At 46.5% G+C, this 23,681-nt stretch overlaps 10 non-coding genes across 10 annotated transcripts; all 10 read left to right on the forward strand.

The window, feature by feature from the left end:
• The first annotated feature begins 886 nt into the window (after positions 1-886).
• LOC130300188 (U2 spliceosomal RNA) lies at positions 887-1,077 on the forward strand. Its single transcript, XR_008851173.1, has one exon. It is a non-coding gene; the product is annotated as a U2 spliceosomal RNA (small nuclear RNA).
• A 2,074-nt stretch (positions 1,078-3,151) lies between these two features.
• On the forward strand, positions 3,152-3,342 carry LOC130300189 (U2 spliceosomal RNA). The gene has a single exon (XR_008851174.1). It is a non-coding gene; the product is annotated as a U2 spliceosomal RNA (small nuclear RNA).
• Positions 3,343-6,142: 2,800 nt separating this feature from the next.
• On the forward strand, positions 6,143-6,333 carry LOC130300181 (U2 spliceosomal RNA). The gene has a single exon (XR_008851167.1). It is a non-coding gene; the product is annotated as a U2 spliceosomal RNA (small nuclear RNA).
• A 2,096-nt stretch (positions 6,334-8,429) lies between these two features.
• Positions 8,430-8,620, forward strand: LOC130300230 (U2 spliceosomal RNA). The gene has a single exon (XR_008851214.1). It is a non-coding gene; the product is annotated as a U2 spliceosomal RNA (small nuclear RNA).
• Positions 8,621-10,707: 2,087 nt separating this feature from the next.
• On the forward strand, positions 10,708-10,898 carry LOC130300190 (U2 spliceosomal RNA). The gene has a single exon (XR_008851175.1). It is a non-coding gene; the product is annotated as a U2 spliceosomal RNA (small nuclear RNA).
• Positions 10,899-12,974: 2,076 nt separating this feature from the next.
• LOC130300224 (U2 spliceosomal RNA) lies at positions 12,975-13,165 on the forward strand. Its single transcript, XR_008851208.1, has one exon. It is a non-coding gene; the product is annotated as a U2 spliceosomal RNA (small nuclear RNA).
• Positions 13,166-15,255: 2,090 nt separating this feature from the next.
• On the forward strand, positions 15,256-15,446 carry LOC130300191 (U2 spliceosomal RNA). Its single transcript, XR_008851176.1, has one exon. It is a non-coding gene; the product is annotated as a U2 spliceosomal RNA (small nuclear RNA).
• Positions 15,447-17,529: 2,083 nt separating this feature from the next.
• On the forward strand, positions 17,530-17,720 carry LOC130300193 (U2 spliceosomal RNA). The gene has a single exon (XR_008851177.1). It is a non-coding gene; the product is annotated as a U2 spliceosomal RNA (small nuclear RNA).
• A 2,081-nt stretch (positions 17,721-19,801) lies between these two features.
• LOC130300195 (U2 spliceosomal RNA) lies at positions 19,802-19,992 on the forward strand. The gene has a single exon (XR_008851179.1). It is a non-coding gene; the product is annotated as a U2 spliceosomal RNA (small nuclear RNA).
• Positions 19,993-22,074: 2,082 nt separating this feature from the next.
• LOC130300196 (U2 spliceosomal RNA) lies at positions 22,075-22,265 on the forward strand. Its single transcript, XR_008851180.1, has one exon. It is a non-coding gene; the product is annotated as a U2 spliceosomal RNA (small nuclear RNA).
• The last annotated feature ends 1,416 nt before the right edge of the window (positions 22,266-23,681 follow it).

Below are 23,681 nucleotides of genomic sequence, written 5' to 3' on the forward strand. Positions count from 1 at the left end.
TATATATATATATACGCGCACACACACACATATATATAAACGTATTCTCCGTTGAGATATTGCAGCCGCTGCTGTGTCCAGGCCCAGGAGCCTTAGCACTGTGCTGTGATGTCACTCAATACCACTGACATCACTAGGTGTAAACAACATCTCTCCTTTGCTGTGTATGTGACTATGGAGCTGTTTGGTGATGTCGTCTATTATGGCCTTCATAGAAGCAACAGGAGATTGTTGCATCCATCTAGAACCCTCAGAACTACAGTGCTATGATGTCACTCACTTCCACAGGCCTTGCAGAGTGTAAACAACAACAACCCAGCTTTGTTGTGTATGTAACCATAGGGATTGTGATGTCACCTAGAACCTTCACAGCAGCGACAGCTTTATGAGGAGCATCAGCACTGCTCTGCCTGAGCAGAACCATCACCGCCATAGGTTGTCAAATAACCCGGATTTAACCCACACAGGTAAGTCCAATGGGGTGCAGGCATGTCCTCTATGCTTACAGCTTCCCGTGGGTGTTGGTTTGATACCGTTTGGGGACAGCCAAGGAGGCATCTGCAGGCAACAAAGGTAGGTGTGTGCTTGTGTGTGTGTTTCCTATGCAGATCCTAAGCCCAGTGTCACATGCAAGTAGGAGGAGTAAGAAGGGTTCCTGGCAAATCCGGGTTATGGATTGCATTTAAAAAGGCCCCGTGGGAGTGCAATGGGCCCCTGTCTTGCTGCTTAGCAATAATGGTATGGGTTTAGGTTCTGCTGTGTGTACTGGTGGTTGACTGCCCCCCAGCCCAGAGTGTGCATGGAAAATTGTCTGGCAGCCTCCCTGACAGCAAGCAGTGATAGTGCCCATGAAGGGGACCTTGTTGGGCCCGCCCCTTTCACGGTTATCGCTTCTCGGCCTTTTGGCTAAGATCAAGTGTAGTATCTGTTCTTATCAGTTTAATATCTGATACGTCCCCTATCTGGGGACCATATATTAAATGGATTTTTGAGAACGGGGGCCGATTTCGAAGCTTGCTTCCGTCGCCCTATGCATTGACCCGATATGGCAGTATCTTCGGGTACAGTGCACCACCCCCTTACAGGGTTAAAAAGAAAGATTCCTACTTTCATTGCTACCTGCTTGCTGGCTAGCCAGCTAGCCAGCCCTGTGGGCCTTGCTGCTGCTGCTGCTGCTGCAGCCAAAAAACAAAAGGTGGTGCTGCTGCTGCTTCTGCTGCTTCTGCTTGTGTCTGGCCGCTGTTGGAGCGTCCAGGCACAGGACTTCTGCTGCTGCTGACTAAATGGCCTCCTTAATTGGATCAATTGAGTAGCCAGCACACCTGTGCAGGTAGGGCATGACATGATAGGCAGCTGCCTTGATAGCGGGTGGGTGCTGAATGTTCCTAATTGACAAAATAAGATTAATGCTTATGAAGAAATATAAAATCTCATCCCTTCCCCAATATCGCGCCACACCCCTACCCCTTAATTCCCTGGTTGAACTTGATGGACATATGTCTTTTTTCGACCGTACTATGTAACTATGTAACATAACATGGGGGGGTCTCCTGGCTGTTCACACAGGTGTGTCATTGCTGTACATTGACCATGCATTGCTTCTGTGGTATTGCAAAGGCAAAGACAAATGCTTCCAGCCATCCATTGCACTAATGGATTGGTCATCAGCTGGCTGTCTATGTCCCGCATCAATATAGACCAAAGTACAGAGGGTTAGGCTATGCTATAGTGCACCTACCTGATGCATCAGAAGGTGCGAGGCCCTTGCTAAATTCTGTGCACAGACTTTGAGATCTATGCTTTAGACTGTATCTAAACCTGCTCCAACATGGACTGACATTCTGGCCTACTTTCAGCCGATGCGACTTGTCTGTCGCTGAACAGTCGCTTTTTATGTATTCAGCACCTATGTATAATGTTGTAAAAATGCTCTAGAAGCTAAAGTCGCAGAAATGTCACACATATTTGGCCTGCAACTTTCTGTGCGACAAATTCAGACAGGAAAAATCAGTATAAATCCTTAGAAAATTATCCCCCAGTGTCTCCATCTGCTGGCGGTATTGAATAAGCATTGCTGCACTGATGGGGTATGCATTAGACGAAAAAAAAGAAGAAAAAGAAGAATAATACGCCCAGAAAAGAGGCGAAAAGGAGAAAAACGTAAAAAAACGTGAAAAAAAAGTAAGAGGAAGAGAAGGGAAAAAAAGGTGGAAATGGGTTTAAAAGTGATTTCGGCGGAGAAATATATATATATATATATATATATATATATATATATACGCGCACACACACACATATATATAAACGTATTCTCCGTTGAGATATTGCAGCCGCTGCTGTGTCCAGGCCCAGGAGCCTTAGCACTGTGCTGTGATGTCACTCAATACCACTGACATCACTAGGTGTAAACAACATCTCTCCTTTGCTGTGTATGTGACTATGGAGCTGTTTGGTGATGTCGTCTATTATGGCCTTCATAGAAGCAACAGGAGATTGTTGCATCCATCTAGAACCCTCAGAACTACAGTGCTATGATGTCACTCACTTCCACAGGCCTTGCAGAGTGTAAACAACAACAACCCAGCTTTGTTGTGTATGTAACCATAGGGATTGTGATGTCACCTAGAACCTTCACAGCAGCGACAGCTTTATGAGGAGCATCAGCACTGCTCTGCCTGAGCAGAACCATCACCGCCATAGGTTGTCAAATAACCCGGATTTAACCCACACAGGTAAGTCCAATGGGGTGCAGGCATGTCCTCTATGCTTACAGCTTCCCGTGGGTGTTGGTTTGATACCGTTTGGGGACAGCCAAGGAGGCATCTGCAGGCAACAAAGGTAGGTGTGTGCTTGTGTGTGTGTTTCCTATGCAGATCCTAAGCCCAGTGTCACATGCAAGTAGGAGGAGTAAGAAGGGTTCCTGGCAAATCCGGGTTATGGATTGCATTTAAAAAGGCCCCGTGGGAGTGCAATGGGCCCCTGTCTTGCTGCTTAGCAATAATGGTATGGGTTTAGGTTCTGCTGTGTGTACTGGTGGTTGACTGCCCCCCAGCCCAGAGTGTGCATGGAAAATTGTCTGGCAGCCTCCCTGACAGCAAGCAGTGATAGTGCCCATGAAGGGGACCTTGTTGGGCCCGCCCCTTTCACGGTTATCGCTTCTCGGCCTTTTGGCTAAGATCAAGTGTAGTATCTGTTCTTATCAGTTTAATATCTGATACGTCCCCTATCTGGGGACCATATATTAAATGGATTTTTGAGAACGGGGGCCGATTTCGAAGCTTGCTTCCGTCGCCCTATGCATTGACCCGATATGGCAGTATCTTCGGGTACAGTGCACCACCCCCTTACAGGGTTAAAAAGAAAGATTCCTACTTTCATTGCTACCTGCTTGCTGGCTAGCCAGCTAGCCAGCCCTGTGGGCCTTGCTGCTGCTGCTGCTGCTGCTGCAGCCAAAAAACAAAAGGTGGTGCTGCTGCTGCTTCTGCTGCTTCTGCTTGTGTCTGGCCGCTGTTGGAGCGTCCAGGCACAGGACTTCTGCTGCTGCTGACTAAATGGCCTCCTTAATTGGATCATTTGAGTAGCCAGCACACCTGTGCAGGTAGGGCATGACATGATAGGCAGCTGCCTTGATAGCGGGTGGGTGCTGAATGTTCCTAATTGACAAAATAAGATTAATGCTTATGAAGAAATATAAAATCTCATCCCTTCCCCAATATCGCGCCACACCCCTACCCCTTAATTCCCTGGTTGAACTTGATGGACATATGTCTTTTTTCGACCGTACTAACTATGTAACTATGTAACATAACATGGGGGGGTCTCCTGGCTGTTCACACAGGTGTGTCATTGCTGTACATTGACCATGCATTGCTTCTGTGGTATTGCAAAGGCAAAGACAAATGCTTCCAGCCATCCATTGCACTAATGGATTGGTCATCAGCTGGCTGTCTATGTCCCGCATCAATATAGACCAAAGTACAGAGGGTTAGGCTATGCTATAGTGCACCTACCTGATGCATCAGAAGGTGCGAGGCCCTTGCTAAATTCTGTGCACAGACTTTGAGATCTATGCTTTAGACTGTATCTAAACCTGCTCCAACATGGACTGACATTCTGGCCTACTTTCAGCCGATGCGACTTGTCTGTCGCTGAACAGTCGCTTTTTATGTATTCAGCACCTATGTATAATGTTGTAAAAATGCTCTAGAAGCTAAAGTCGCAGAAATGTCACACATATTTGGCCTGCAACTTTCTGTGCGACAAATTCAGACAGGAAAAATCAGTATAAATCCTTAGAAAATTATCCCCCAGTGTCTCCATCTGCTGGCGGTATTGAATAAGCATTGCTGCACTGATGGGGTATGCATTAGACGAAAAAAAAGAAGAAAAAGAAGAATAATACGCCCAGAAAAGAGGCGAAAAGGAGAAAAACGTAAAAAAACGTGAAAAAAAAGTAAGAGGAAGAGAAGGGAAAAAAAGGTGGAAATGGGTTTAAAAGTGATTTCGGCGGAGAAATATATATATATATATATATATATATATATATATATATATATATACGCGCACACACACACATATATATAAACGTATTCTCCGTTGAGATATTGCAGCCGCTGCTGTGTCCAGGCCCAGGAGCCTTAGCACTGTGCTGTGATGTCACTCAATACCACTGACATCACTAGGTGTAAACAACATCTCTCCTTTGCTGTGTATGTGACTATGGAGCTGTTTGGTGATGTCGTCTATTATGGCCTTCATAGAAGCAACAGGAGATTGTTGCATCCATCTAGAACCCTCAGAACTACAGTGCTATGATGTCACTCACTTCCACAGGCCTTGCAGAGTGTAAACAACAACAACCCAGCTTTGTTGTGTATGTAACCATAGGGATTGTTGTCACGATGCCGGCTGGCAGGTAGTGGATCCTCTGTGCCAGAGAGGGATTGGCGTGGACCGTGCTAGAGGATCGGTTCTAAGTCACTACTGGTTTTCACCAGAGCCCGCCGCAAAGCGGGATGGTCTTGCTGCGGCGGTAGTGACCAGGTCGTATCCCCTAGCAACGGCTCAACCTCTCTGGCTGCTGAAGATAGGCGCGGTACAAGGGAGTAGACAGAAGCAAGGTCGGACGTAGCAGAAGGTCGGGGCAGGCAGCAAGGATCGTAGTCAGGGGCAACGGCAGAAGGTCTGGAATCACAGGCAAGGAACACACAAGGAACGCTTTCACTGGCACTAGGGCAACAAGATCCGGCGAGGGAGTGAAGGGGAAGTGAGGTGATATAGGGAAGTGCACAGGTGTAAACACTAATTGGAACCACTGCACCAATCAGCGGTGCAGTGGCCCTTTAAATCGCAAAGACCCGGCGCGCGCGCGCCCTAGGGAGCGGGGCCGCGCGCGCCGGGACAGAACTGACGGGGAGCGAGTAAGGTACGGGAGCCGGGGTGCGCATCGCGAGCGGGCGCTACCCGCATCGCGAATCGCATCCCGGCCGGAGGTGGTAACGCAGCGCCCCGGGTCCGTGGAACCGACCGGGGCGCTGCAGTGAGGGAAGTGTAGCGAGCGCTCCGGGGAGGAGCGGGGACCCGGAGCGCTCGGCGTAACAATTGTGATGTCACCTAGAACCTTCACAGCAGCGACAGCTTTATGAGGAGCATCAGCACTGCTCTGCCTGAGCAGAACCATCACCGCCATAGGTTGTCAAATAACCCGGATTTAACCCACACAGGTAAGTCCAATGGGGTGCAGGCATGTCCTCTATGCTTACAGCTTCCCGTGGGTGTTGGTTTGATACCGTTTGGGGACAGCCAAGGAGGCATCTGCAGGCAACAAAGGTAGGTGTGTGCTTGTGTGTGTGTTTCCTATGCAGATCCTAAGCCCAGTGTCACATGCAAGTAGGAGGAGTAAGAAGGGTTCCTGGCAAATCCGGGTTATGGATTGCATTTAAAAAGGCCCCGTGGGAGTGCAATGGGCCCCTGTCTTGCTGCTTAGCAATAATGGTATGGGTTTAGGTTCTGCTGTGTGTACTGGTGGTTGACTGCCCCCCAGCCCAGAGTGTGCATGGAAAATTGTCTGGCAGCCTCCCTGACAGCAAGCAGTGATAGTGCCCATGAAGGGGACCTTGTTGGGCCCGCCCCTTTCACGGTTATCGCTTCTCGGCCTTTTGGCTAAGATCAAGTGTAGTATCTGTTCTTATCAGTTTAATATCTGATACGTCCCCTATCTGGGGACCATATATTAAATGGATTTTTGAGAACAGGGGCCGATTTCGAAGCTTGCTTCCGTCGCCCTATGCATTGACCCGATATGGCAGTATCTTCGGGTACAGTGCACCACCCCCTTACAGGGTTAAAAAGAAAGATTCCTACTTTCATTGCTACCTGCTTGCTGGCTAGCCAGCTAGCCAGCCCTGTGGGCCTTGCTGCTGCTGCTGCTGCTGCTGCTGCTGCAGCCAAAAAACAAAAGGTGGTGCTGCTGCTGCTTCTGCTGCTTCTGCTTGTGTCTGGCCGCTGTTGGAGCGTCCAGGCACAGGACTTCTGCTGCTGCTGACTAAATGGCCTCCTTAATTGGATCATTTGAGTAGCCAGCACACCTGTGCAGGTAGGGCATGACATGATAGGCAGCTGCCTTGATAGCGGGTGGGTGCTGAATGTTCCTAATTGACAAAATAAGATTAATGCTTATGAAGAAATATAAAATCTCATCCCTTCCCCAATATCGCGCCACACCCCTACCCCTTAATTCCCTGGTTGAACTTGATGGACATATGTCTTTTTTCGACCGTACTAACTATGTAACTATGTAACATAACATGGGGGGGTCTCCTGGCTGTTCACACAGGTGTGTCATTGCTGTACATTGACCATGCATTGCTTCTGTGGTATTGCAAAGGCAAAGACAAATGCTTCCAGCCATCCATTGCACTAATGGATTGGTCATCAGCTGGCTGTCTATGTCCCGCATCAATATAGACCAAAGTACAGAGGGTTAGGCTATGCTATAGTGCACCTACCTGATGCATCAGAAGGTGCGAGGCCCTTGCTAAATTCTGTGCACAGACTTTGAGATCTATGCTTTAGACTGTATCTAAACCTGCTCCAACATGGACTGACATTCTGGCCTACTTTCAGCCGATGCGACTTGTCTGTCGCTGAACAGTCGCTTTTAATGTATTCAGCACCTATGTATAATGTTGTAAAAATGCTCTAGAAGCTAAAGTCGCAGAAATGTCACACATATTTGGCCTGCAACTTTCTGTGCGACAAATTCAGACAGGAAAAATCAGTATAAATCCTTAGAAAATTATCCCCCAGTGTCTCCATCTGCTGGCGGTATTGAATAAGCATTGCTGCACTGATGGGGTATGCATTAGACGAAAAAAAAAGAAGAAAAAGAAGAATAATACGCCCAGAAAAGAGGCGAAAAGGAGAAAAACGTAAAAAAACGTGAAAAAAAAGTAAGAGGAAGAGAAGGGAAAAAAAGGTGGAAATGGGTTTAAAAGTGATTTCGGCGGAGAAATATATATATATATATATATATATATATATATATATATATATATACGCGCACACACACACATATATATAAACGTATTCTCCGTTGAGATATTGCAGCCGCTGCTGTGTCCAGGCCCAGGAGCCTTAGCACTGTGCTGTGATGTCACTCAATACCACTGACATCACTAGGTGTAAACAACATCTCTCCTTTGCTGTGTATGTGACTATGGAGCTGTTTGGTGATGTCGTCTATTATGGCCTTCATAGAAGCAACAGGAGATTGTTGCATCCATCTAGAACCCTCAGAACTACAGTGCTATGATGTCACTCACTTCCACAGGCCTTGCAGAGTGTAAACAACAACAACCCAGCTTTGTTGTGTATGTAACCATAGGGATTGTGATGTCACCTAGAACCTTCACAGCAGCGACAGCTTTATGAGGAGCATCAGCACTGCTCTGCCTGAGCAGAACCATCACCGCCATAGGTTGTCAAATAACCCGGATTTAACCCACACAGGTAAGTCCAATGGGGTGCAGGCATGTCCTCTATGCTTACAGCTTCCCGTGGGTGTTGGTTTGATACCGTTTGGGGACAGCCAAGGAGGCATCTGCAGGCAACAAAGGTAGGTGTGTGCTTGTGTGTGTGTTTCCTATGCAGATCCTAAGCCCAGTGTCACATGCAAGTAGGAGGAGTAAGAAGGGTTCCTGGCAAATCCGGGTTATGGATTGCATTTAAAAAGGCCCCGTGGGAGTGCAATGGGCCCCTGTCTTGCTGCTTAGCAATAATGGTATGGGTTTAGGTTCTGCTGTGTGTACTGGTGGTTGACTGCCCCCCAGCCCAGAGTGTGCATGGAAAATTGTCTGGCAGCCTCCCTGACAGCAAGCAGTGATAGTGCCCATGAAGGGGACCTTGTTGGGCCCGCCCCTTTCACGGTTATCGCTTCTCGGCCTTTTGTCTAAGATCAAGTGTAGTATCTGTTCTTATCAGTTTAATATCTGATACGTCCCCTATCTGGGGACCATATATTAAATGGATTTTTGAGAACGGGGGCCGATTTCGAAGCTTGCTTCCGTCGCCCTATGCATTGACCCGATATGGCAGTATCTTCGGGTACAGTGCACCACCCCCTTACAGGGTTAAAAAGAAAGATTCCTACTTTCATTGCTACCTGCTTGCTGGCTAGCCAGCTAGCCAGCCCTGTGGGCCTTGCTGCTGCTGCTGCTGCAGCCAAAAAACAAAAGGTGGTGCTGCTGCTGCTTCTGCTGCTTCTGCTTGTGTCTGGCCGCTGTTGGAGCGTCCAGGCACAGGACTTCTGCTGCTGCTGACTAAATGGCCTCCTTAATTGGATCATTTGAGTAGCCAGCACACCTGTGCAGGTAGGGCATGACATGATAGGCAGCTGCCTTGATAGCGGGTGGGTGCTGAATGTTCCTAATTGACAAAATAAGATTAATGCTTATGAAGAAATATAAAATCTCATCCCTTCCCCAATATCGCGCCACACCCCTACCCCTTAATTCCCTGGTTGAACTTGATGGACATATGTCTTTTTTCGACCGTACTAACTATGTAACTATGTAACATAACATGGGGGGGTCTCCTGGCTGTTCACACAGGTGTGTCATTGCTGTACATTGACCATGCATTGCTTCTGTGGTATTGCAAAGGCAAAGACAAATGCTTCCAGCCATCCATTGCACTAATGGATTGGTCATCAGCTGGCTGTCTATGTCCCGCATCAATATAGACCAAAGTACAGAGGGTTAGGCTATGCTATAGTGCACCTACCTGATGCATCAGAAGGTGCGAGGCCCTTGCTAAATTCTGTGCACAGACTTTGAGATCTATGCTTTAGACTGTATCTAAACCTGCTCCAACATGGACTGACATTCTGGCCTACTTTCAGCCGATGCGACTTGTCTGTCGCTGAACAGTCGCTTTTTATGTATTCAGCACCTATGTATAATGTTGTAAAAATGCTCTAGAAGCTAAAGTCGCAGAAATGTCACACATATTTGGCCTGCAACTTTCTGTGCGACAAATTCAGACAGGAAAAATCAGTATAAATCCTTAGAAAATTATCCCCCAGTGTCTCCATCTGCTGGCGGTATTGAATAAGCATTGCTGCACTGATGGGGTATGCATTAGACGAAAAAAAAGAAGAAAAAGAAGAATAATACGCCCAGAAAAGAGGCGAAAAGGAGAAAAACGTAAAAAAACGTGAAAAAAAAGTAAGAGGAAGAGAAGGGAAAAAAAGGTGGAAATGGGTTTAAAAGTGATTTCGGCGGAGAAATATATATATATATATATATATATATATATATATATATATATATATACGCGCACACACACACATATATATAAACGTATTCTCCGTTGAGATATTGCAGCCGCTGCTGTGTCCAGGCCCAGGAGCCTTAGCACTGTGCTGTGATGTCACTCAATACCACTGACATCACTAGGTGTAAACAACATCTCTCCTTTGCTGTGTATGTGACTATGGAGCTGTTTGGTGATGTCGTCTATTATGGCCTTCATAGAAGCAACAGGAGATTGTTGCATCCATCTAGAACCCTCAGAACTACAGTGCTATGATGTCACTCACTTCCACAGGCCTTGCAGAGTGTAAACAACAACAACCCAGCTTTGTTGTGTATGTAACCATAGGGATTGTGATGTCACCTAGAACCTTCACAGCAGCGACAGCTTTATGAGGAGCATCAGCACTGCTCTGCCTGAGCAGAACCATCACCGCCATAGGTTGTCAAATAACCCGGATTTAACCCACACAGGTAAGTCCAATGGGGTGCAGGCATGTCCTCTATGCTTACAGCTTCCCGTGGGTGTTGGTTTGATACCGTTTGGGGACAGCCAAGGAGGCATCTGCAGGCAACAAAGGTAGGTGTGTGCTTGTGTGTGTGTGTTTCCTATGCAGATCCTAAGCCCAGTGTCACATGCAAGTAGGAGGAGTAAGAAGGGTTCCTGGCAAATCCGGGTTATGGATTGCATTTAAAAAGGCCCCGTGGGAGTGCAATGGGCCCCTGTCTTGCTGCTTAGCAATAATGGTATGGGTTTAGGTTCTGCTGTGTGTACTGGTGGTTGACTGCCCCCCAGCCCAGAGTGTGCATGGAAAATTGTCTGGCAGCCTCCCTGACAGCAAGCAGTGATAGTGCCCATGAAGGGGACCTTGTTGGGCCCGCCCCTTTCACGGTTATCGCTTCTCGGCCTTTTGGCTAAGATCAAGTGTAGTATCTGTTCTTATCAGTTTAATATCTGATACGTCCCCTATCTGGGGACCATATATTAAATGGATTTTTGAGAACGGGGGCCGATTTCGAAGCTTGCTTCCGTCGCCCTATGCATTGACCCGATATGGCAGTATCTTCGGGTACAGTGCACCACCCCCTTACAGGGTTAAAAAGAAAGATTCCTACTTTCATTGCTACCTGCTTGCTGGCTAGCCAGCTAGCCAGCCCTGTGGGCCTTGCTGCTGCTGCTGCTGCTGCAGCCAAAAAACAAAAGGTGGTGCTGCTGCTGCTTCTGCTGCTTCTGCTTGTGTCTGGCCGCTGTTGGAGCGTCCAGGCACAGGACTTCTGCTGCTGCTGACTAAATGGCCTCCTTAATTGGATCATTTGAGTAGCCAGCACACCTGTGCAGGTAGGGCATGACATGATAGGCAGCTGCCTTGATAGCGGGTGGGTGCTGAATGTTCCTAATTGACAAAATAAGATTAATGCTTATGAAGAAATATAAAATCTCATCCCTTCCCCAATATCGCGCCACACCCCTACCCCTTAATTCCCTGGTTGAACTTGATGGACATATGTCTTTTTTCGACCGTACTAACTATGTAACTATGTAACATAACATGGGGGGGTCTCCTGGCTGTTCACACAGGTGTGTCATTGCTGTACATTGACCATGCATTGCTTCTGTGGTATTGCAAAGGCAAAGACAAATGCTTCCAGCCATCCATTGCACTAATGGATTGGTCATCAGCTGGCTGTCTATGTCCCGCATCAATATAGACCAAAGTACAGAGGGTTAGGCTATGCTATAGTGCACCTACCTGATGCATCAGAAGGTGCGAGGCCCTTGCTAAATTCTGTGCACAGACTTTGAGATCTATGCTTTAGACTGTATCTAAACCTGCTCCAACATGGACTGACATTCTGGCCTACTTTCAGCCGATGCGACTTGTCTGTCGCTGAACAGTCGCTTTTTATGTATTCAGCACCTATGTATAATGTTGTAAAAATGCTCTAGAAGCTAAAGTCGCAGAAATGTCACACATATTTGGCCTGCAACTTTCTGTGCGACAAATTCAGACAGGAAAAATCAGTATAAATCCTTAGAAAATTATCCCCCAGTGTCTCCATCTGCTGGCGGTATTGAATAAGCATTGCTGCACTGATGGGGTATGCATTAGACGAAAAAAAAGAAGAAAAAGAAGAATAATACGCCCAGAAAAGAGGCGAAAAGGAGAAAAACGTAAAAAAACGTGAAAAAAAAGTAAGAGGAAGAGAAGGGAAAAAAAGGTGGAAATGGGTTTAAAAGTGATTTCGGCGGAGAAATATATATATATATATATATATATATATATATATACGCGCACACACACACATATATATAAACGTATTCTCCGTTGAGATATTGCAGCCGCTGCTGTGTCCAGGCCCAGGAGCCTTAGCACTGTGCTGTGATGTCACTCAATACCACTGACATCACTAGGTGTAAACAACATCTCTCCTTTGCTGTGTATGTGACTATGGAGCTGTTTGGTGATGTCGTCTATTATGGCCTTCATAGAAGCAACAGGAGATTGTTGCATCCATCTAGAACCCTCAGAACTACAGTGCTATGATGTCACTCACTTCCACAGGCCTTGCAGAGTGTAAACAACAACAACCCAGCTTTGTTGTGTATGTAACCATAGGGATTGTGATGTCACCTAGAACCTTCACAGCAGCGACAGCTTTATGAGGAGCATCAGAACTGCTCTGCCTGAGCAGAACCATCACCGCCATAGGTTGTCAAATAACCCGGATTTAACCCACACAGGTAAGTCCAATGGGGTGCAGGCATGTCCTCTATGCTTACAGCTTCCCGTGGGTGTTGGTTTGATACCGTTTGGGGACAGCCAAGGAGGCATCTGCAGGCAACAAAGGTAGGTGTGTGCTTGTGTGTGTGTTTCCTATGCAGATCCTAAGCCCAGTGTCACATGCAAGTAGGAGGAGTAAGAAGGGTTCCTGGCAAATCCGGGTTATGGATTGCATTTAAAAAGGCCCCGTGGGAGTGCAATGGGCCCCTGTCTTGCTGCTTAGCAATAATGGTATGGGTTTAGGTTCTGCTGTGTGTACTGGTGGTTGACTGCCCCCCAGCCCAGAGTGTGCATGGAAAATTGTCTGGCAGCCTCCCTGACAGCAAGCAGTGATAGTGCCCATGAAGGGGACCTTGTTGGGCCCGCCCCTTTCACGGTTATCGCTTCTCGGCCTTTTGGCTAAGATCAAGTGTAGTATCTGTTCTTATCAGTTTAATATCTGATACGTCCCCTATCTGGGGACCATATATTAAATGGATTTTTGAGAACGGGGGCCGATTTCGAAGCTTGCTTCCGTCGCCCTATGCATTGACCCGATATGGCAGTATCTGCGGGTACAGTGCACCACCCCCTTACAGGGTTAAAAAGAAAGATTCCTACTTTCATTGCTACCTGCTTGCTGGCTAGCCAGCTAGCCAGCCCTGTGGGCCTTGCTGCTGCTGCTGCTGCTGCAGCCAAAAAACAAAAGGTGGTGCTGCTGCTGCTTCTGCTGCTTCTGCTTGTGTCTGGCCGCTGTTGGAGCGTCCAGGCACAGGACTTCTGCTGCTGCTGACTAAATGGCCTCCTTAATTGGATCATTTGAGTAGCCAGCACACCTGTGCAGGTAGGGCATGACATGATAGGCAGCTGCCTTGATAGCGGGTGGGTGCTGAATGTTCCTAATTGACAAAATAAGATTAATGCTTATGAAGAAATATAAAATCTCATCCCTTCCCCAATATCGCGCCACACCCCTACCCCTTAATTCCCTGGTTGAACTTGATGGACATATGTCTTTTTTCGACCGTACTAACTATGTAACTATGTAACATAACATGGGGGGGTCTCCTGGCTGTTCACACAGGTGTGTCATTGCTGTACATTGACCATGCATTGCTTCTGTGGTATTGCAAAGGCAAAGACAAATGCTTCCAGCCATCCATTGCACTAATGGATTGGTCATCAGCTGGCTGTCTATGTCCCGCATCAATATAGACCAAAGTACAGAGGGTTAGGCTATGCTATAGTGCACCTACCTGATGCATCAGAAGGTGCGAGGCCCTTGCTAAATTCTGTGCACAGACTTTGAGATCTATGCTTTAGACTGTATCTAAACCTGCTCCAACATGGACTGACATTCTGGCCTACTTTCAGCCGATGCGACTTGTCTGTCGCTGAACAGTCGCTTTTTATGTATTCAGCACCTATGTATAATGTTGTAAAAATGCTCTAGAAGCTAAAGTCGCAGAAATGTCACACATATTTGGCCTGCAACTTTCTGTGCGACAAATTCAGACAGGAAAAATCAGTATAAATCCTTAGAAAATTATCCCCCAGTGTCTCCATCTGCTGGCGGTATTGAATAAGCATTGCTGCACTGATGGGGTATGCATTAGACGAAAAAAAAGAAGAAAAAGAAGAATAATACGCCCAGAAAAGAGGCGAAAAGGAGAAAAACGTAAAAAAACGTGAAAAAAAAGTAAGAGGAAGAGAAGGGAAAAAAAGGTGGAAATGGGTTTAAAAGTGATTTCGGCGGAGAAATATATATATATATATATATATATATATATATATATATATATATATATACGCGCACACACACACATATATATAAACGTATTCTCCGTTGAGATATTGCAGCCGCTGCTGTGTCCAGGCCCAGGAGCCTTAGCACTGTGCTGTGATGTCACTCAATACCACTGACATCACTAGGTGTAAACAACATCTCTCCTTTGCTGTGTATGTGACTATGGAGCTGTTTGGTGATGTCGTCTATTATGGCCTTCATAGAAGCAACAGGAGATTGTTGCATCCATCTAGAACCCTCAGAACTACAGTGCTATGATGTCACTCACTTCCACAGGCCTTGCAGAGTGTAAACAACAACAACCCAGCTTTGTTGTGTATGTAACCATAGGGATTGTGATGTCACCTAGAACCTTCACAGCAGCGACAGCTTTATGAGGAGCATCAGCACTGCTCTGCCTGAGCAGAACCATCACCGCCATAGGTTGTCAAATAACCCGGATTTAACCCACACAGGTAAGTCCAATGGGGTGCAGGCATGTCCTCTATGCTTACAGCTTCCCGTGGGTGTTGGTTTGATACCGTTTGGGGACAGCCAAGGAGGCATCTGCAGGCAACAAAGGTAGGTGTGTGCTTGTGTGTGTGTTTCCTATGCAGATCCTAAGCCCAGTGTCACATGCAAGTAGGAGGAGTAAGAAGGGTTCCTGGCAAATCCGGGTTATGGATTGCATTTAAAAAGGCCCCGTGGGAGTGCAATGGGCCCCTGTCTTGCTGCTTAGCAATAATGGTATGGGTTTAGGTTCTGCTGTGTGTACTGGTGGTTGACTGCCCCCCAGCCCAGAGTGTGCATGGAAAATTGTCTGGCAGCCTCCCTGACAGCAAGCAGTGATAGTGCCCATGAAGGGGACCATGTTGGGCCCGCCCCTTTCACGGTTATCGCTTCTCGGCCTTTTGGCTAAGATCAAGTGTAGTATCTGTTCTTATCAGTTTAATATCTGATACGTCCCCTATCTGGGGACCATATATTAAATGGATTTTTGAGAACGGGGGCCGATTTCGAAGCTTGCTTCCGTCGCCCTATGCATTGACCCGATATGGCAGTATCTTCGGGTACAGTGCACCACCCCCTTACAGGGTTAAAAAGAAAGATTCCTACTTTCATTGCTACCTGCTTGCTGGCTAGCCAGCTAGCCAGCCCTGTGGGCCTTGCTGCTGCTGCTGCTGCAGCCAAAAAACAAAAGGTGGTGCTGCTGCTGCTTCTGCTGCTTCTGCTTGTGTCTGGCCGCTGTTGGAGCGTCCAGGCACAGGACTTCTGCTGCTGCTGACTAAATGGCCTCCTTAATTGGATCATTTGAGTAGCCAGCACACCTGTGCAGGTAGGGCATGACATGATAGGCAGCTGCCTTGATAGCGGGTGGGTGCTGAATGTTCCTAATTGACAAAATAAGATTAATGCTTATGAAGAAATATAAAATCTCATCCCTTCCCCAATATCGCGCCACACCCCTACCCCTTAATTCCCTGGTTGAACTTGATGGACATATGTCTTTTTTCGACCGTACTAACTATGTAACTATGTAACATAACATGGGGGGGTCTCCTGGCTGTTCACACAGGTGTGTCATTGCTGTACATTGACCATGCATTGCTTCTGTGGTATTGCAAAGGCAAAGACAAATGCTTCCAGCCATCCATTGCACTAATGGATTGGTCATCAGCTGGCTGTCTATGTCCCGCATCAATATAGACCAAAGTACAGAGGGTTAGGCTATGCTATAGTGCACCTACCTGATGCATCAGAAGGTGCGAGGCCCTTGCTAAATTCTGTGCACAGACTTTGAGATCTATGCTTTAGACTGTATCTAAACCTGCTCCAACATGGACTGACATTCTGGCCTACTTTCAGCCGATGCGACTTGTCTGTCGCTGAACAGTCGCTTTTTATGTATTCAGCACCTATGTATAATGTTGTAAAAATGCTCTAGAAGCTAAAGTCGCAGAAATGTCACACATATTTGGCCTGCAACTTTCTGTGCGACAAATTCAGACAGGAAAAATCAGTATAAATCCTTAGAAAATTATCCCCCAGTGTCTCCATCTGCTGGCGGTATTGAATAAGCATTGCTGCACTGATGGGGTATGCATTAGACGAAAAAAAAGAAGAAAAAGAAGAATAATACGCCCAGAAAAGAGGCGAAAAGGAGAAAAACGTAAAAAAACGTGAAAAAAAAGTAAGAGGAAGAGAAGGGAAAAAAAGGTGGAAATGGGTTTAAAAGTGATTTCGGCGGAGAAATATATATATATATATATATATATATATATATATATATATATATACGCGCACACACACACATATATATAAACGTATTCTCCGTTGAGATATTGCAGCCGCTGCTGTGTCCAGGCCCAGGAGCCTTAGCACTGTGCTGTGATGTCACTCAATACCACTGACATCACTAGGTGTAAACAACATCTCTCCTTTGCTGTGTATGTGACTATGGAGCTGTTTGGTGATGTCGTCTATTATGGCCTTCATAGAAGCAACAGGAGATTGTTGCATCCATCTAGAACCCTCAGAACTACAGTGCTATGATGTCACTCACTTCCACAGGCCTTGCAGAGTGTAAACAACAACAACCCAGCTTTGTTGTGTATGTAACCATAGGGATTGTGATGTCACCTAGAACCTTCACAGCAGCGACAGCTTTATGAGGAGCATCAGCACTGCTCTGCCTGAGCAGAACCATCACCGCCATAGGTTGTCAAATAACCCGGATTTAACCCACACAGGTAAGTCCAATGGGGTGCAGGCATGTCCTCTATGCTTACAGCTTCCCGTGGGTGTTGGTTTGATACCGTTTGGGGACAGCCAAGGAGGCATCTGCAGGCAACAAAGGTAGGTGTGTGCTTGTGTGTGTGTTTCCTATGCAGATCCTAAGCCCAGTGTCACATGCAAGTAGGAGGAGTAAGAAGGGTTCCTGGCAAATCCGGGTTATGGATTGCATTTAAAAAGGCCCCGTGGGAGTGCAATGGGCCCCTGTCTTGCTGCTTAGCAATAATGGTATGGGTTTAGGTTCTGCTGTGTGTACTGGTGGTTGACTGCCCCCCAGCCCAGAGTGTGCATGGAAAATTGTCTGGCAGCCTCCCTGACAGCAAGCAGTGATAGTGCCCATGAAGGGGACCTTGTTGGGCCCGCCCCTTTCACGGTTATCGCTTCTCGGCCTTTTGGCTAAGATCAAGTGTAGTATCTGTTCTTATCAGTTTAATATCTGATACGTCCCCTATCTGGGGACCATATATTAAATGGATTTTTGAGAACGGGGGCCGATTTCGAAGCTTGCTTCCGTCGCCCTATGCATTGACCCGATATGGCAGTATCTTCGGGTACAGTGCACCACCCCCTTAAAGGGTTAAAAAGAAAGATTCCTACTTTCATTGCTACCTGCTTGCTGGCTAGCCAGCTAGCCAGCCCTGTGGGCCTTGCTGCTGCTGCTGCTGCTGCTGCTGCAGCCAAAAAACAAAAGGTGGTGCTGCTGCTGCTTCTGCTGCTTCTGCTTGTGTCTGGCCGCTGTTGGAGCGTCCAGGCACAGGACTTCTGCTGCTGCTGACTAAATGGCCTCCTTAATTGGATCATTTGAGTAGCCAGCACACCTGTGCAGGTAGGGCATGACATGATAGGCAGCTGCCTTGATAGCGGGTGGGTGCTGAATGTTCCTAATTGACAAAATAAGATTAATGCTTATGAAGAAATATAAAATCTCATCCCTTCCCCAATATCGCGCCACACCCCTACCCCTTAATTCCCTGGTTGAACTTGATGGACATATGTCTTTTTTCGACCGTACTAACTATGTAACTATGTAACATAACATGGGGGGGGTCTCCTGGCTGTTCACACAGGTGTGTCATTGCTGTACATTGACCATGCATTGCTTCTGTGGTATTGCAAAGGCAAAGACAAATGCTTCCAGCCATCCATTGCACTAATGGATTGGTCATCAGCTGGCTGTCTATGTCCCGCATCAATATAGACCAAAGTACAGAGGGTTAGGCTATGCTATAGTGCACCTACCTGATGCATCAGAAGGTGCGAGGCCCTTGCTAAATTCTGTGCACAGACTTTGAGATCTATGCTTTAGACTGTATCTAAACCTGCTCCAACATGGACTGACATTCTGGCCTACTTTCAGCCGATGCGACTTGTCTGTCGCTGAACAGTCGCTTTTTATGTATTCAGCACCTATGTATAATGTTGTAAAAATGCTCTAGAAGCTAAAGTCGCAGAAATGTCACACATATTTGGCCTGCAACTTTCTGTGCGACAAATTCAGACAGGAAAAATCAGTATAAATCCTTAGAAAATTATCCCCCAGTGTCTCCATCTGCTGGCGGTATTGAATAAGCATTGCTGCACTGATGGGGTATGCATTAGACGAAAAAAAAGAAGAAAAAGAAGAATAATACGCCCAGAAAAGAGGCGAAAAGGAGAAAAACGTAAAAAAACGTGAAAAAAAAGTAAGAGGAAGAGAAGGGAAAAAAAGGTGGAAATGGGTTTAAAAGTGATTTCGGCGGAGAAATATATATATATATATATATATATATATATATACGCGCACACACACACATATATATAAACGTATTCTCCGTTGAGATATTGCAGCCGCTGCTGTGTCCAGGCCCAGGAGCCTTAGCACTGTGCTGTGATGTCACTCAATACCACTGACATCACTAGGTGTAAACAACATCTCTCCTTTGCTGTGTATGTGACTATGGAGCTGTTTGGTGATGTCGTCTATTATGGCCTTCATAGAAGCAACAGGAGATTGTTGCATCCATCTAGAACCCTCAGAACTACAGTGCTATGATGTCACTCACTTCCACAGGCCTTGCAGAGTGTAAACAACAACAACCCAGCTTTGTTGTGTATGTAACCATAGGGATTGTGATGTCACCTAGAACCTTCACAGCAGCGACAGCTTTATGAGGAGCATCAGAACTGCTCTGCCTGAGCAGAACCATCACCGCCATAGGTTGTCAAATAACCCGGATTTAACCCACACAGGTAAGTCCAATGGGGTGCAGGCATGTCCTCTATGCTTACAGCTTCCCGTGGGTGTTGGTTTGATACCGTTTGGGGACAGCCAAGGAGGCATCTGCAGGCAACAAAGGTAGGTGTGTGCTTGTGTGTGTGTTTCCTATGCAGATCCTAAGCCCAGTGTCACATGCAAGTAGGAGGAGTAAGAAGGGTTCCTGGCAAATCCGGGTTATGGATTGCATTTAAAAAGGCCCCGTGGGAGTGCAATGGGCCCCTGTCTTGCTGCTTAGCAATAATGGTATGGGTTTAGGTTCTGCTGTGTGTACTGGTGGTTGACTGCCCCCCAGCCCAGAGTGTGCATGGAAAATTGTCTGGCAGCCTCCCTGACAGCAAGCAGTGATAGTGCCCATGAAGGGGACCTTGTTGGGCCCGCCCCTTTCACGGTTATCGCTTCTCGGCCTTTTGGCTAAGATCAAGTGTAGTATCTGTTCTTATCAGTTTAATATCTGATACGTCCCCTATCTGGGGACCATATATTAAATGGATTTTTGAGAACGGGGGCCGATTTCGAAGCTTGCTTCCGTCGCCCTATGCATTGACCCGATATGGCAGTATCTTCGGGTACAGTGCACCACCCCCTTACAGGGTTAAAAAGAAAGATTCCTACTTTCATTGCTACCTGCTTGCTGGCTAGCCAGCTAGCCAGCCCTGTGGGCCTTGCTGCTGCTGCTGCTGCTGCAGCCAAAAAACAAAAGGTGGTGCTGCTGCTGCTTCTGCTGCTTCTGCTTGTGTCTGGCCGCTGTTGGAGCGTCCAGGCACAGGACTTCTGCTGCTGCTGACTAAATGGCCTCCTTAATTGGATCATTTGAGTAGCCAGCACACCTGTGCAGGTAGGGCATGACATGATAGGCAGCTGCCTTGATAGCGGGTGGGTGCTGAATGTTCCTAATTGACAAAATAAGATTAATGCTTATGAAGAAATATAAAATCTCATCCCTTCCCCAATATCGCGCCACACCCCTACCCCTTAATTCCCTGGTTGAACTTGATGGACATATGTCTTTTTTCGACCGTACTAACTATGTAACTATGTAACATAACATGGGGGGGTCTCCTGGCTGTTCACACAGGTGTGTCATTGCTGTACATTGACCATGCATTGCTTCTGTGGTATTGCAAAGGCAAAGACAAATGCTTCCAGCCATCCATTGCACTAATGGATTGGTCATCAGCTGGCTGTCTATGTCCCGCATCAATATAGACCAAAGTACAGAGGGTTAGGCTATGCTATAGTGCACCTACCTGATGCATCAGAAGGTGCGAGGCCCTTGCTAAATTCTGTGCACAGACTTTGAGATCTATGCTTTAGACTGTATCTAAACCTGCTCCAACATGGACTGACATTCTGGCCTACTTTCAGCCGATGCGACTTGTCTGTCGCTGAACAGTCGCTTTTTATGTATTCAGCACCTATGTATAATGTTGTAAAAATGCTCTAGAAGCTAAAGTCGCAGAAATGTCACACATATTTGGCCTGCAACTTTCTGTGCGACAAATTCAGACAGGAAAAATCAGTATAAATCCTTAGAAAATTATCCCCCAGTGTCTCCATCTGCTGGCGGTATTGAATAAGCATTGCTGCACTGATGGGGTATGCATTAGACGAAAAAAAAGAAGAAAAAGAAGAATAATACGCCCAGAAAAGAGGCGAAAAGGAGAAAAACGTAAAAAAACGTGAAAAAAAAGTAAGAGGAAGAGAAGGGAAAAAAAGGTGGAAATGGGTTTAAAAGTGATTTCGGCGGAGAAATATATATATATATATATATATATATATATATATATATATACGCGCACACACACACATATATATAAACGTATTCTCCGTTGAGATATTGCAGCCGCTGCTGTGTCCAGGCCCAGGAGCCTTAGCACTGTGCTGTGATGTCACTCAATACCACTGACATCACTAGGTGTAAACAACATCTCTCCTTTGCTGTGTATGTGACTATGGAGCTGTTTGGTGATGTCGTCTATTATGGCCTTCATAGAAGCAACAGGAGATTGTTGCATCCATCTAGAACCCTCAGAACTACAGTGCTATGATGTCACTCACTTCCACAGGCCTTGCAGAGTGTAAACAACAACAACCCAGCTTTGTTGTGTATGTAACCATAGGGATTGTGATGTCACCTAGAACCTTCACAGCAGCGACAGCTTTATGAGGAGCATCAGCACTGCTCTGCCTGAGCAGAACCATCACCGCCATAGGTTGTCAAATAACCCGGATTTAACCCACACAGGTAAGTCCAATGGGGTGCAGGCATGTCCTCTATGCTTACAGCTTCCCGTGGGTGTTGGTTTGATACCGTTTGGGGACAGCCAAGGAGGCATCTGCAGGCAACAAAGGTAGGTGTGTGCTTGTGTGTGTGTTTCCTATGCAGATCCTAAGCCCAGTGTCACATGCAAGTAGGAGGAGTAAGAAGGGTTCCTGGCAAATCCGGGTTATGGATTGCATTTAAAAAGGCCCCGTGGGAGTGCAATGGGCCCCTGTCTTGCTGCTTAGCAATAATGGTATGGGTTTAGGTTCTGCTGTGTGTACTGGTGGTTGACTGCCCCCCAGCCCAGAGTGTGCATGGAAAATTGTCTGGCAGCCTCCCTGACAGCAAGCAGTGATAGTGCCCATGAAGGGGACCATGTTGGGCCCGCCCCTTTCACGGTTATCGCTTCTCGGCCTTTTGGCTAAGATCAAGTGTAGTATCTGTTCTTATCAGTTTAATATCTGATACGTCCCCTATCTGGGGACCATATATTAAATGGATTTTTGAGAACGGGGGCCGATTTCGAAGCTTGCTTCCGTCGCCCTATGCATTGACCCGATATGGCAGTATCTTCGGGTACAGTGCACCACCCCCTTACAGGGTTAAAAAGAAAGATTCCTACTTTCATTGCTACCTGCTTGCTGGCTAGCCAGCTAGCCAGCCCTGTGGGCCTTGCTGCTGCTGCTGCTGCTGCAGCCAAAAAACAAAAGGTGGTGCTGCTGCTGCTTCTGCTGCTTCTGCTTGTGTCTGGCCGCTGTTGGAGCGTCCAGGCACAGGACTTCTGCTGCTGCTGACTAAATGGCCTCCTTAATTGGATCATTTGAGTAGCCAGCATACCTGTGCAGGTAGGGCATGACATGATAGGCAGCTGCCTTGATAGCGGGTGGGTGCTGAATGTTCCTAATTGACAAAATAAGATTAATGCTTATGAAGAAATATAAAATCTCATCCCTTCCCCAATATCGCGCCACACCCCTACCCCTTAATTCCCTGGTTGAACTTGATGGACATATGTCTTTTTTCGACCGTACTAACTATGTAACTATGTAACATAACATGGGGGGGTCTCCTGGCTGTTCACACAGGTGTGTCATTGCTGTACATTGACCATGCATTGCTTCTGTGGTATTGCAAAGGCAAAGACAAATGCTTCCAGCCATCCATTGCACTAATGGATTGGTCATCAGCTGGCTGTCTATGTCCCGCATCAATATAGACCAAAGTACAGAGGGTTAGGCTATGCTATAGTGCACCTACCTGATGCATCAGAAGGTGCGAGGCCCTTGCTAAATTCTGTGCACAGACTTTGAGATCTATGCTTTAGACTGTATCTAAACCTGCTCCAACATGGACTGACATTCTGGCCTACTTTCAGCCGATGCGACTTGTCTGTCGCTGAACAGTCGCTTTTTATGTATTCAGCACCTATGTATAATGTTGTAAAAATGCTCTAGAAGCTAAAGTCGCAGAAATGTCACACATATTTGGCCTGCAACTTTCTGTGCGACAAATTCAGACAGGAAAAATCAGTATAAATCCTTAGAAAATTATCCCCCAGTGTCTCCATCTGCTGGCGGTATTGAATAAGCATTGCTGCACTGATGGGGTATGCATTAGACGAAAAAAAAGAAGAAAAAGAAGAATAATACGCCCAGAAAAGAGGCGAAAAGGAGAAAAACGTAAAAAAACGTGAAAAAAAAGTAAGAGGAAGAGAAGGGAAAAAAAGGTGGAAATGGGTTTAAAAGTGATTTCGGCGGAGAAATATATATATATATATATATATATATATATATACGCGCACACACACACATATATATAAACGTATTCTCCGTTGAGATATTGCAGCCGCTGCTGTGTCCAGGCCCAGGAGCCTTAGCACTGTGCTGTGATGTCACTCAATACCACTGACATCACTAGGTGTAAACAACATCTCTCCTTTGCTGTGTATGTGACTATGGAGCTGTTTGGTGATGTCGTCTATTATGGCCTTCATAGAAGCAACAGGAGA

This window comes from Hyla sarda, unplaced genomic scaffold (assembly GCF_029499605.1).
Source record: "Hyla sarda isolate aHylSar1 unplaced genomic scaffold, aHylSar1.hap1 scaffold_1070, whole genome shotgun sequence".
NCBI classification, from domain to species: Eukaryota; Metazoa; Chordata; class Amphibia; order Anura; family Hylidae; genus Hyla; species Hyla sarda.